Genomic DNA, 14,105 nt, shown 5'->3' with positions numbered 1-14,105 from the left:
TGGCACAATTTCAAAAGATCTAACATAATTGGAAAAACAAAAATAAATTATTTAATAGTGACAAGAGCAGAAGAAATATGTGGTATAATAATGCCCAAGATTTTCCAAATTACTGACAGACACTAATTCACAGATTCCAGAAGCCCAGAGATCAATCAAGGTAAGTACCAAAAGTCTATACTTCATATCATTTTGAAATTGAAAAACTAAAAACAAAAAAAATTTTCAAAAGAAACCAAGGGAAAAAGTAAGCCTTAGATATGGAGGAGTAAGGATAGGAATTACAGTGTACTTCTCCTCAGAAACCCTGTAAGCAAAAAGAGTGGTGTGAAATATTTAAAGTGTGACCAAAATGGTGGAGTAGGATATTTTACAAATCACTCCCTAGAAAAACTAGAAAAACTAAAGAGCTGGAAAAAGGGGTGGTACCCTAGAATTAGAAAGGGCATTTAGAACAACATACAGGAATGTGAAGAGGAAATGAAAGGCTGCTGAGAGTTCAGCTTTTGTAAATGAAAGCATGAGCCAGTGACCAGCCCCCACTGTTAAATCTCAAGGTAGTGGAAATTGCTGTGGGAACACAGCTTGGATTCTAGAAGCAGCTGGCTGGGCTAAAGACTGGTAGAGGAAATTAGGTCCTCAAAAAGCTGGCATTTAGATTTAAGGTCAGTCTAGGGGATGTGTGTGGGACCAGCATGGGAGCTGACCTCAGTTTCAGCCCTCTGGGCAGCAGCACTTCCAGCTCTCACCAGCAACAACTTGGGCATAAAGAGCTAATATTTCTTCCTTCTTTGGGTAAAACATTTCCTGATCTTGGATATCCCTGAGGGCACAACATAGACCCTAGCCTTGGCTTCACCCTTCTACACAGCAGTATTTACTAGGACTTTTAAAGATAGTGAACATTTTCTTTAGTTGAATTTCTTCTTTCCCTTTCTTTTACTGTTTAGTCTGGAAGATCCCTGAGGGTCCAGTATAAATGTTAGTCTCCACTTCATTTATATCTGGCCTTATATCAGCATACCGGAACATAAAGAGTGCATCTCTTTCTCTTCCATTTTTATTCTTGGTCATTTGGTCCTTTCATTTCTCTGTTTTATATATTTGAACCTGGCAGATATAAGAAGAATGAGCATGGATGTTGGTCTAGGTTTCAGCCCTGAAAGCAGTAGCTTCTGGGTTCCTACCAACATACAGCAAAGGGCATAGGGAGAAAGTGTGCTTCCTTTTTTTTTCCTTTTTTTTTTTTTAAATTTGGTGGGTGTTTTGCCTCTCAGAGATTTTTGTCTTTTCCTTTCCCTACTCTCTCCTTTTTGACCTTCCTTTTTACACTTTTCATTCTTATTCTGGTCCACTAAAAAGTGGAAGGACTAGATTTCCCAAGAAACCACAACATAATACTCAAAATGTCCAGTTCTCAATAATTACAAAACATGCAAAGCTATAAGAATGTATAGCCCAATCACAGAAATAAAAGAATTCAACATCAAATGTTCTGGAGGCAACACGGTCTCTGGAATTATTAATTAAAGATCTTAGAACCACTTTCATACACAAGATCATTGATCTAAAGGAAAACAGACAAAACAACTAAAGATAATCTGGAAAACAGTAATGAACAAAATAAGAATTTCAACAGTGAGATAGAAATTACAAATAAGAAACAATAAGAAACAAATGATAATTCTGAAACTTGAAAGTACAATAACTTAAGTGAACAATTCAAGAGCAGACTGGAGGAGGTGGAAGAAAGGATCAGTGGGCTTAAAGAGAAAACAATTGAAATTGCCCCTGTTAAGGAGTGGAAAGAATAAAGAATGAAGAAAAAAAATGAACACAGCATGAGGGACCTGTGGGAAACCATCAGGTATATCAATATATACATTGTAGGTTTCCCAGAAGAAGAATGAGATAAAAGGCCAGAAAGCATATCTGAAGAAATAATGACAGAAAACTTCACAGATCTGATGAATGATAGGAATATGTAAATCCAATATGCTCAATAAACACCAAGCAGGAGGAACCCAAAGAGATCTATACTGATGTACAATTTTATTAAACTGTCCAATGCCAATGACAAAGACAGAATCTTAACAACAGCAAGAGAAAAATGTTGTTACATATAGGGGACCCTAAAGATGATTAACATGCACTTTCTCAATAGAAACCATGAAGGCCAAAAGGCAGTGGGAAGACATATTTAAGTGCTGAAAGAAGAAACCAAAAAGAAAAAATAAATGCCCTTTTACTCATAAATAATATACCCAGCAAAAGTTTCCTTCAAAGATGAGGAAAAATTTAAGACATTTTTGGACAAAAACTGAGGGAGTTCATTACCACCAGACCTACCTTACAGAAAATACTAAAGGGAGACCTCCATATTGAAAGGAAAGGACACTAAACAGTAATTCAGTGATGGATGAAAAATAAAGATCCCTTGTGTAAGTTAAAATATGTCTGTATTATTTCACTTTTCATTCATAATGCTGTCTTTTACTTCTTATAAAGCCCAAAATTCAAATTCATAAAAATAATTGAGTAAATCTTTTTTAAGTCACATAATAAGGTGACATTTGTAAAATGAACAACATTAACAGGAGTGACAAAAAGATATAAGTTTTATGCATGTGGAGGTTATTTAAGTCAAGTTTGAATCAACACAAACTAAATTTTAATTGTTTTGGTATGTTGAAAGTAATCCCCATGATAACCATAAAGAAAATATCTAAAAAATTTGCACAAAAGAAAGGATAAGTGATATAAAATGACTCATAAAAGATCATCTAAAAAAGAATAGATGAAGGAGAGACAAAAAGTTATAAGCTAAGGAGAACCAGCAAAATGGCAGCAGAGTAAGGAGCTCCTAGAGTCAGCTTTTGCTACAGGGCAGTTAACAAACACCCAGAGCTCTCTGGAGCTAGCTGAAGCACCTGTTTGGGGGTTCCAGGAGGCCAGAAGAACATCCTGCAATGTCCTTGGGGGAGTGGAAGGAGGAGACTGCCCACCTGCAGAGAAGACTTGTAAGTAGAGCACTCCACGCCATGGAGGCCAGCACCCATCCTTCACTGGAGGCACTAGCTGCCTTGGGAGCTGTTCCATGGCTGGAATTGAAAGCTCCACTTCCCCAAAACAGGAGAGGAAGAGACAGTTGGGCACCAATTTCAGCTATGATTAAGAAATTCAGTGGGTTACAAAATGATCCTAAGAACAGCTAAGGTTTGAACCTGTCTAGGTCAGAAAGAGACTGGGAGCAGTCATCTTAACTCTGCACCTGGCATGAGGGGTAAGAGGGTGGACTGAAAATCCCAGTGCTGGTGGGTACCAGCTTCTTCCCATCCAGAGCATATTGCAGCTCTAGCCTAGGTCCCAGTGCCACCTCCATCAGGGAGGAAGCTGTGGGGACCTGCACCAGCCTCTCCAGGAAATTACAGCCAAGCTGCAGAGGCCAGTGATTATCCTACTCTGGTAGCAAAAGCTGCCCCAGGAACTGCTCTGTGACAGGAATTGGAAGCTCCATTTCCCAGAAACAGGGGAGGAGGAGATGCTTGGCTGCCGATTTCAGCTACTGATTGGGAGACATGGTTGGCTAAGAGATAACCCTGGGAACAGCTGGGGTGAGAACCAGCCCAAGCCAGAAAGAGGCCAGGAGCCACCATTCTGACTCCACCCCCAACCTGAGTGGAAGCTGGGCTGACAGTTTCTTTCATGCAGATCAGCCTGCAGCCCACCTAGGCTTCAGTCCTGCCTCTGGCAGGGAGGAGGCTGAGGAGCCCTGAACCAACCTATACAGGTAACTGCAGGAACTGAAAATCAGAAATCTACCAGGACAACTGCAATCACCTTGGACCCGCACTGCACAGATTGTTGCCCACACCTGCTGTTCCATCCCTGCCCCAGATAGGGAGGGAAGGGATGTGAAGCTTCATCAGTCTCTCTGGGCAACTACAGTCTAGGCCTACACATGGATTATTCCAAATAGCTGTGACTCTGTCCCTATCCCTGGCAAAGGAGAAAGTTGAAAGAAGCTTCATTGGTCCCAGTGCAATGAGGGCAGCTTGAGCCTCCACAGCTTACAGCACCAACTATATGCTTGGCTTCTACTGCAGAACAAGCAAGGGAGAAATGATAGGAAGCCTTAAACTAGAGAGAAAAACTGCACCCAGAAAAATACTCTAGTAAGCCAGATGCCAAGACACCAACAAAAAATTACAATCCACACCAAGAAACAGGAAGCTGTAGCCCAGTTAAAGGAACAAGATAAGCCTCCAGATGACATAAAGGAGTTGAGACAACTAATTATACATGTTCAAACAAATCTCCTTAATAGACTCAATGAGATGGCTACAGAGATTAAGGATATTAAGAAGACATTGGGGGAAGTGGACTTGGCCCCGTGGTTAGGGCATCTGTCTACCACATGGGATGTCCACAGTTCAAACGCCGGGCAGCCTTGACCCATGTGGAACTGTCCCACATGCAGTGCTGATGTGTGCGAGTAGTGCCATGCCACGCAGGGGTGTCCCCACATAGGGGAGCCCCATGCCCAAGGAGTGTGCCCCGTATGGAGAGCTGCTCAGCACGAAAGAAAGTTCAACCTGCCCAGGAATGGCACCACACACACAGAAAGTTGACAAAACAAGATGATGCAACTAAAAGAAATACAGATTCCTGTGCCGCTGACAACAACAGAAGCAGACAAAGAAGAACATGCAGAAAATAGAGAGCAGATAACTGGGAGAGTGAGGGAGGGGAGAGAAATATATAAAAAAAAAGAAGACATTACATGAGCACAAGGAAGAATTTGAAAGCATATATAGAAAAATAGCAGATTTTATGGGACTGAATGTTGCAATCAATGAAATAAAAAAACATTGGAATCATATAATAGCAGATTTGAGGAGGCAGAAGAAAGGATTAATGAGCTTGAAGAAATGGCCTCTGAAAGTGAACATGCAAAAGAACAGATGAAGAAAAGAATGGAAAAAATTGAACAAGGTCTCAGGGAACTAAATGACAGCAAAAGACATGCAAACATACATGTCATGGGTATCTCAGAAGGAGAAGAGAAGGGAAAGGGGGCATAAGGAATATTTAAAGAAATAATGGTAAAAAATTTCCCAACCCTATTGAAGGACATAGATTGCCTTGTCAAAGAAGCACAATGTACTCCCATCCAAAAAAATCCAAATAGACCAACTCCAAGACACATACTCATCAGAACATCAAAGGCCAAAGACAAAGAGAGAATTCTAAGAGCAGCAAGAGAAAAACAATGCATAACATATAAAGGATACTCAATAAGATTAAGTGCTGATTTCTCACCAGAAACCATGGAGGCAAGAAGACAGTGGTCTGATATATTTAAGATACTACAAGAGAAAAACTTCCAGCCAAGAATCTTACATCCAGCAAGACTGTCTTTCAAAAATGAGGGTGAAATTAGAATATTCATAGATAAACAGAAACTGAGAGAATTTCTAAGCAAGAGACCAGATTTTCAGGAAATACTAAAGGGTGTGCTAGAGGCTGAAAAGAAAAGACAGGAGAGAGGGGCCTGGAAGAGTGTCTAGAAATGAAGATTATATCAATACTAGTAACTAAAAGTGTCAAAAGAGTGGTGAAAGTAAATTATGACAGATAAAATTCAAATAGTCAGGAATAAACTTAACCAATGATGTAAAGCTCTTATATTCAGAAAACTACAACTAAATGTTAAACAAATCAAAAAAGCCCTAAATGATTGGAGGAACATTCCATGCTCATGGACTGGAAGACTAAATATCATTAAGATGTCAATTCTACTCAAATTGATATACAGATTTATTGCAATACTAATAAAAATTCCACCAGCATTAAAGAAAAAATTGAAAACACAATCATTAAATTTATTTGGAAGGGTAAGGAGTCCTGAATAGCCAGAAACATCATAAAAAGGAAAAGTGAACCCTCATCTCCAGACTTTAAATCATAATATCTACCTATAGTGGTAAAAACAACATGGTACTGACCTAAAGACAAACACAACAGACCAATGGAACCAAATTTATGGTTCAGAAACAGACCCTCACAGGTATGGTCAAGTGATTTTTGACTAGCCCATCAAACTCACACAGCTCAGGCAGAACAATCCATTCAACCAATGGTGCTGAAAGATTTGGATATCCATAGCTGAAAGAAGGAAAGAGGACCCCTAACTCACACCTTGTCCAAAAACTAACTCAAAATGGATCAAGAAACTGAAAATAAAAGCAAGAACAATACAATTTCCAGAAGAAATTATTGGAAAATATCTTCAGGATATGATGGTAGGTGACGGATTCTTAAAGGAGATAAGAGAAGGACTGAGTGGACTACTGATGTTAAATGTATGTAGAAGTTTTAATTAGTTTTACTGTAAAATTGTGGAAATGTATAGAGTGGATGGTAACACACAGTGAGTAACAGTTAGTTTGTAAATGGGGATGTGACTGAAAATGGTAGTCTAGTTATGTAAATGCCAGTTGAGATAATGCTTGAGAATAATATAGGAACTGGATGGCACAGTAAACCAAGAGGTGGGTGAGAATCATGGTTGATGGTACAAATGCAAGAGTGTCCTTTGTTAGCTAGAACAAATGTATATCACTACTGCAGGGTGTTGGGAATGTGGAGAAGCATGGGAAAAATACAGCTGGAGTGACCTATGGACTGTGGTTAGTAGTAATAATATAATATTCTTGCATCTATGCAAAAGATATACTGTGTTGATACTGAGGCAGTATGGACTTGGCAATAATTAGATGATATTATCTTATCTGTAGCAAATGACACACCACACTGTGGTGTGTTGATGGAGGGATGTTGTTTGGGAATTCTGCATATGTGCATGATTGTTTTATAAGTTTACAACTTCTGTCATAAAAATATATATTTAAAAAATAATAATAGGTTGGGTTGGGGGAAATACACACCAAATGTAAAATAAGAACTATGATCAGTAGTAAGATTTTGACTGCTCTTTCATAGTTTATAACAAACATCTCATGACAATGCAAGGTGTGGAGGGTTGATGTATAATGTTTTGCATGTTTGCTTTTTAAGTTCACAACTTTTACTATACACTTAGTTGTTTATGTATTTTCATAAATATATGATATAAAGATAATAATAATTAGATTGGTTAGGAAAAAATACTTTCTTTAGTAGTAATATTTGACAATGTTCTTTAATCAGTTAAAAAGGTTTAAAAACAATGCAAGTTATTGGTAGTAGTGTGATATGCTATTTATGTTTGTTTGATGTTATGTATGTTTGTTTTGTAAGTTCACAACTATTATACATTTATTGTTTTATGTATGTTTATGTATGAGTGGTATATTTTAATAAATTAAAATAAGTTATAAGCCTTACAAATAAAACCAATTAGCAAAATGGCAGAAGTGAATCTTGCTTTACAGTAATTTCCCTAAATGTAAATTGATTAGTCTCAAATCAAAGGCTGAGAATGGCAGAATGGATAAAGAAACATTACCCAACTATTTGCTTTTTATAAGCGAAGCAGCTAAGATTCATAGAAACTAAAAGTTTGAAAGCAAAAAGATCAAGGATATTTCATGAAAATAGTAATCATAAGAGAGTGGGAGTGATTGTAGTAATATCACACAAAGATTTCTAGTCAAAATTTTTACAAGACACAAAGGATATTATGCTTTGATAAAAAGGTCAATTCAACAAGAATATCTGATGACTATAAAAATAGATAAACCTAATAGCAGAACACCATGATATATGAAGAAAATGTTGACAGAATTGATTGGAGAAATGGACAGTTATACAATAGTGGCTGGAAATTTCAATATGTCACTAGCAACATTGGATAAGAACTTCTAAACAAAGCATCAATAAGAACACAACTTACTTAAACAATACTAAAAAGCAAATCAATCTAATCAACATATATAGAATACTTCAGCCAACATCAGCTGAAAATTCTTTTCAAGTGCAGTTGGATAATTCTTTAGGATAGACCACATTTTAGGGCACAAGAGAAGTCTTAATATATATAAATTTCTTGAAAGAATAAAAAGTAACTTCCCTGAAAATAACAGAATGAAGTCAGAAATCAATAACAGAAAGAAAACTGAAAAACTAATAAATATGTGGAAAGTAATCTCATATTCTTAAACAACCAATGGGTTAAAGAGGACATTACAAGGAATATTAGAAAATACACAGGCAAATGAAAACAAAGACACATACCAAAACTTATGGGATTTGGCAAAGGCAATGCTCAGAGGGAAATTTATAACACTGAATGGCAATACTAAAAAAATTTTTCTAAGTAATAATACAAATTTACATGTTGAGGAAATAGGAAAACAAAAGCAAAGTAAAGTCAGTCTTAGCAGAAGAAAATAAACAATTGGAATCTTTCAGTATGAGGAGAAAAAAAGGAGGAAGAAAAGTGAACAGAGCCTGAGAGACTATTGGGACATTATGAAGCAAACCAGTATACATCCTGTGGAAGTCCCAAAAAAAGAGGGAAAATAGAAAGTAACAAAGAAAATATTCAAAGAAATAATGACTGAAAACCCCCCAAATTTAATGGAAGTCATGAATATACACATCCAAGACGCTCAATGAAATCCAAGCAGGATGAACCCAAACACTCACACCACACCATAATTTAATCACATTGTTGGATACCAAAGATAAAGAAAAGCTTCTGAAAGCCACGAAAGAGAGGCAACATGTCATGTACAAGGTAGCCTCATTACATTGAATGTTGGAAGCAACAAGGCTGTGGGATGACATATTTAAAGTACTCAAAGCAAAAATGATGCCAAACAAGAATTCTGTATCACTAACAACTGTCTTTCAAAAATAAGGGACAGATTAAGACAGTCCAAGATAATCAGAAGTTGAGAGAGTTCATCACCACTAGATTGACCCTATACAAGAAGCTAAAGAGAGTTCTTCAGGTTGAAAGGAAAGGACAACAGACAAAAAATAGAAGCTACATGAGGAAATAAAGAGCTCCCCTTAGGGTAATGACATAGGTAAATATATGTTGAAACTATTGTGTTTTTGGCTTGTTAACTCCAGTTTTTACTTTCTACAGGATCTAAAAGGCAAATGCACAAAGTGTAATGATGAATCAGTGGCTTCTGACTCATCATGCAAACATGCAATTTGTGATGATAACTATATAAAGTTGGGTAGACAGTGGGGGATAAGAACATATTTGTGTATACTATTGACATTAAGCTGGTATCAAAGCAAACAAGATTGTTAAAGATTTAGGATGTTAAATTTAAGCCCATGGAAACTACAAATAAATTGTCAGAGAAAATTTTCTTTGAAATTATAGTACATGGGGGGAGCAAGAAGAATGGAGAGTTAAGGCATAATGAGCATAAAATTTCTGTTTGGGGAGATGGGAAAGTTTATTGGTGGAAGGTATGTTGGGAAAGTTTATATGGTATATATGTTCCCACAATTTAAATAAAAAAGAGTAACTAGAAAGATGACATTAAATGAAATACATGATCCTGGGTGGAATCTAGCAAGGAAGTTGAAAAGACTTAAAGGGGCATTATTGGAACATATGAAAAACTGTAAATATAGACTGTAAGCTTTATATCAGTTAAAATTTCTTGAACATGATTGCATTCAAAGTGGTTACATTAGTGAATATCTTTATTCTTAGGAAATGTTCGTGGCTACTAAGTGTTCAAAGAACTTAATGTATATAACAAACATTGAAGTGTTCAGAAGATAGGTAGGTAGATAGATAGATGGTAGATAGATAGATAGATAGATAGATAGATAGATAGATAGATAGATAGATAGACAGATGGATAGAATGACATGGCAAAGGTAATATAGGGTTAAAATTGATGGATCTGAATATCTGGGGGGTAAAAGGCAATAGGAGTATGTTTGAGTTCTCTGTATGGAGTTTGCATTATTTTTATAACTGCCCTGTAAATTTAAGCATATTTCAAAATAGTTAACAGAAAAGATTATATACCATGTCTAAGTGGAATTCATCCCAAGAATGCAAAGATAGCTCAACAAAGAAAAATTAATTAATGTACACTACATAAACAGAATGAAGGAAAAAACCAGCACATGATTATCTCAATAGATACAGAAAAGACATTTGACAAAATCCAGTATATATTCTTGATAATAAACATTCAGAAAAGTAGGACTAACATGGAACTTTCTCTACATGATAAAGGCCATTTGTCAAAGAAAAATACAGCTAAAATTACACTCAATGGTGAAATACTTAAAGCTTACTCCATAAGTTCAAGAATGAAACAAGGATGCCTGCTTTCAACACTGCTATTCAATATTTTATTGGAAGTTCTAGCCATAGCAATTAGGCAAGAAAAAGATATAAAAGGTGTCCAAATTGGAAAGTAAGAAGTAAAACTATATTTGCAGATCACATGATTATATATATAGAAAACCCAATGGAATCCACATGAAAATTATTACAACTAATAAATGAGTTCAGAAAAGTGCCAGTGTATAAAGTCAACACACACACAAAAATTGTGTTCCTGTATACTAGCAAAGAACAAATTTAAGTGTAATTAAGAATACAATTCCATTTATATTAGCTACCTAAAAGAATGAAATGTTTAAAAATAAACTTAGTTAAGAATACAGAAGACATATACTGAAAACTACAAAACACTGCTGAAAGAAATTAAAGAAGACTTAAATTAATGGCAAAACATCCCATGTTCATGGATTAGAATAGTTAACATTGTTAATATATCACTATTACCCAAAGGAATATACTAATTTGATGAAATACCTATTACAATCATGGCAGCATTTTTTGCAGAAATGGAAAAACTGATCCTCAAATTTTAAAGAAACTGCAAGAGGCCCTGAATAGCCAAGTCTATCTTGAAAAAGAAAAACAGAGTTAAAATTCAGAGTTCCTGATTTCAAATTGTATTATGAAGCAAAAGTATTATTGGTGGTGGTACTGGCACAAAGATAGAAAATAAATCTGTGGAACAAAATGGAAAGTCCAAAAGTAGAACCACACACGGACAATTTATATTTTGATTAGAGTGCCAAATCACTTCAACAAATGGTGTTTGTAACGCAGGATATCCATATGGAGAAGAATGAAGTTGGAACCCTCCTCACACCACACATAAAAAGGTATAAAAAGAGAAGTGGCTCAACTGATAGAGCATCTGTCTACCATATGGAGGGTCCAGGGTTTGATCCCCAGGGCCTCCTGACCCATGTGTTAAACTGGCCCATGCACAGTGCTGCCATGCATAAGGAGTGCTATGCCACACAGGGGCACCCCCACATAAAGGTGCCCCATGCACAAGGAGTGTGCCCCACAAGGAGAGCCACCCCATGTGAAAAAAGTGCAGCCTACCCAGGAGTGGCACTGCACATGCAGAGAACTGATGCAGCAAGATGATGCAACAAAAAAGAGATGCAGTTTCTCAGTGCTGCCGGATAATGCAAGTGGACACAGAAGAACAAACAGTGAATGGACACACAGAGCAGACAACAGGGGGGAAAGGGAGAGAAATAAATAAAATAAATCTTTTTAAAAATGTACAAAGACCCTAAATATAAGAACGAAATGCATAAAACTCTTAGAAGATAACCTAGAGGAAAATCTTCATGAATAAGTATTTGGCAATGGATTCTTAGATATGACAACAAAAGCACAAGCAACAAAAGAAGCCATAGGTAAATATGATTTCACCAAAATTAAAAATTTTGTTCATTAAAGAAAATTATCAAGAAAGGGAAAAGACAACCTACAGAATGGGAGAACATAATTGCAAACCATGTATCTGATAAAAGCCTAATATCCAGGATATATAAAGAACTTCTACAATGCAATAGCAAAAAGACAAATGGCCAAATTTTTAGAAATGGGCAAAGTACTTAAGTAGGAATTTCTTCAAAAAAAGATATACAGATATACAAAAAACACATGAAAAGAATCTCAACATCATTAGCTATTAGGAAAATGAAAATTAAAGCCACAATAAAATATGATGTTACACCAATAAGGATTGCTTTCATTTAAAAAAACAGAAAACAACAAGTGTTAGAGAGGATGTTGAAAAGTTGGAACTCTAGTACCCAGTTGGTAGAAATAGAAAATGGTGTATCCACTGTGGAAAGCAATATTGTAGTTCCTCAAAAGTTAAACATAGAATTACCATATTACCCAGAAATCCTACTTTTTGTTATATATCCAAAAAGACTGAAAACAGGGTCACAAAGGGTACACCAATGTTTATACCAGCATTATTTACAATAGTCAAAAGCTGGAAACAACCTAAGTGTGCATGAACAAATGAATGGATATACAAAATGTGGTGCATATACACAGTAGAATAATATTCAGCCATATGTAAAAAATGAAGTTGTGAACATGCTCCAACGCTGCAACATGGATGAACCTTGAAAACATTATTCCCAGTGAAAGAGATAAGCATATAAAGATAAAAATTTTTATAATATTGCTTAAAAGAGACAACTAGAAATAACAAATTTGCAGAGATAGAAATAGCTTAAAGGTTACTGGGGAGCAAGGGGGAATGGAGTAAAGGGGTGTGCTTCTTTGCAAACATAAAAAATGTATATTTCAAGTATTGAGTGAAAAAAATCATCAATTTTATATCCAGTGAAATATCTTTCAAAAGTGAAGGAGAAACAAAACATATATACTGAGTGAAGGAAGCTAAACACAAATGAAATTTCATTTGTATGAACTTCTAGAAGAGGTAAAACAGTTCTCTAGTAACAGAAAAATAAATTTGCCTGGGGTGAGAGACAGAAAGAAGGGGGTTGACTGAAAAGGGGAATAAGAAACTTTTGTGAATGGCAAAATATTCTGCACTTTGTGGTGGTGATTAAAAGGACATATACATCTGATATCACATTGTACATTTTTAATGGGTATAGTTTATTACATATAAATTATACCTCAATAAAGCTGATTTCAAAAAAAACAAAACAAAAAAGTGAGGGTAAAATAATACCTTTATCAGACAAAGAAAAACTGAAGGAATTTATCATCAGTAAACTTGACCTACAAGAAACATTCAGAAAAATTCTTCAGGGAGAAGGAATGTTATATAGAACACAAACTCAAAATTACATAAAGAAAGGAAGTCAGAGAGGAAATAAATGAGGGTGTATTAGTTAGCCAAAGTGACTGATGCAAAATACCAGAAATTGGTTGGTTTTTATAAAGGGTATTTATTTGGGATAGATACCAGGCCATAAAGCATAAGTTATTTTTCTCACCAAAGTCTATTTTCATGTGCTGGAGCAAGATGGATGCCAATATCTGTGAGGATTCAGGCTTCCTGGGTTCCTCCCTCAGGGTCTTGCTTCTCTCTGGGTTCAGGGTTCTTCTTTTCCAGGGGCTTCAGCTTAAAGCTTCAGCATCAAACTCCAAAATCAAAAACCCATATTACATGATTATAGCACATGAATACATGAAACAAATACCAGCAATATCATACAGAAAAATTGAGAGCACTGTTTCACAAGGAACATTTAATATACCTGAATCATATCTTGTTATTTGAAGGAGAAATTATATTACTCTAGGGCAATTATGACTTTTTTTAAAAGAAGTATAATACTATGCTAACAGATGATATAAAGTGGAACCATATTAAATGCTCAATTAAGGCCAGAAAAAGCAAGAAAAAAAGAGGACGAGAAGGAACAAGGAACAGATACAACAAGTAGAACACAGTTACAAACATGGCAGCATTATTAATCCAACTATATTAATAATCCCTTTAAATGTGAATGACTTACATACATGAACTAAAGGCAGAGGTTATCAGAGTAGATTTTAAAAAAAAGATCCAACCATTTGTTCACTATACAATGCCACTTTATAAATGAAGACTCAGTAAGGTTAAAAGTAAAAGAATAAGGACAGATATACCATGCTAATACTAATCACAAGAAAGCTAAGGTATATTTGTTAAATTCAGATAAATCAGATTTCAGAACAAAGAAAATTATCAGTGATAAATGAGAGAATTACATAATGATAGAGTGGTTTATTACGCAAGAAGATAACAATAATACTT

This window comes from Dasypus novemcinctus, chromosome 22 (genome assembly GCF_030445035.2).
Source record: "Dasypus novemcinctus isolate mDasNov1 chromosome 22, mDasNov1.1.hap2, whole genome shotgun sequence".
Classification (NCBI taxonomy): domain Eukaryota; kingdom Metazoa; phylum Chordata; class Mammalia; order Cingulata; family Dasypodidae; genus Dasypus; species Dasypus novemcinctus.
This window is presented reverse-complemented; position numbering follows the sequence as displayed.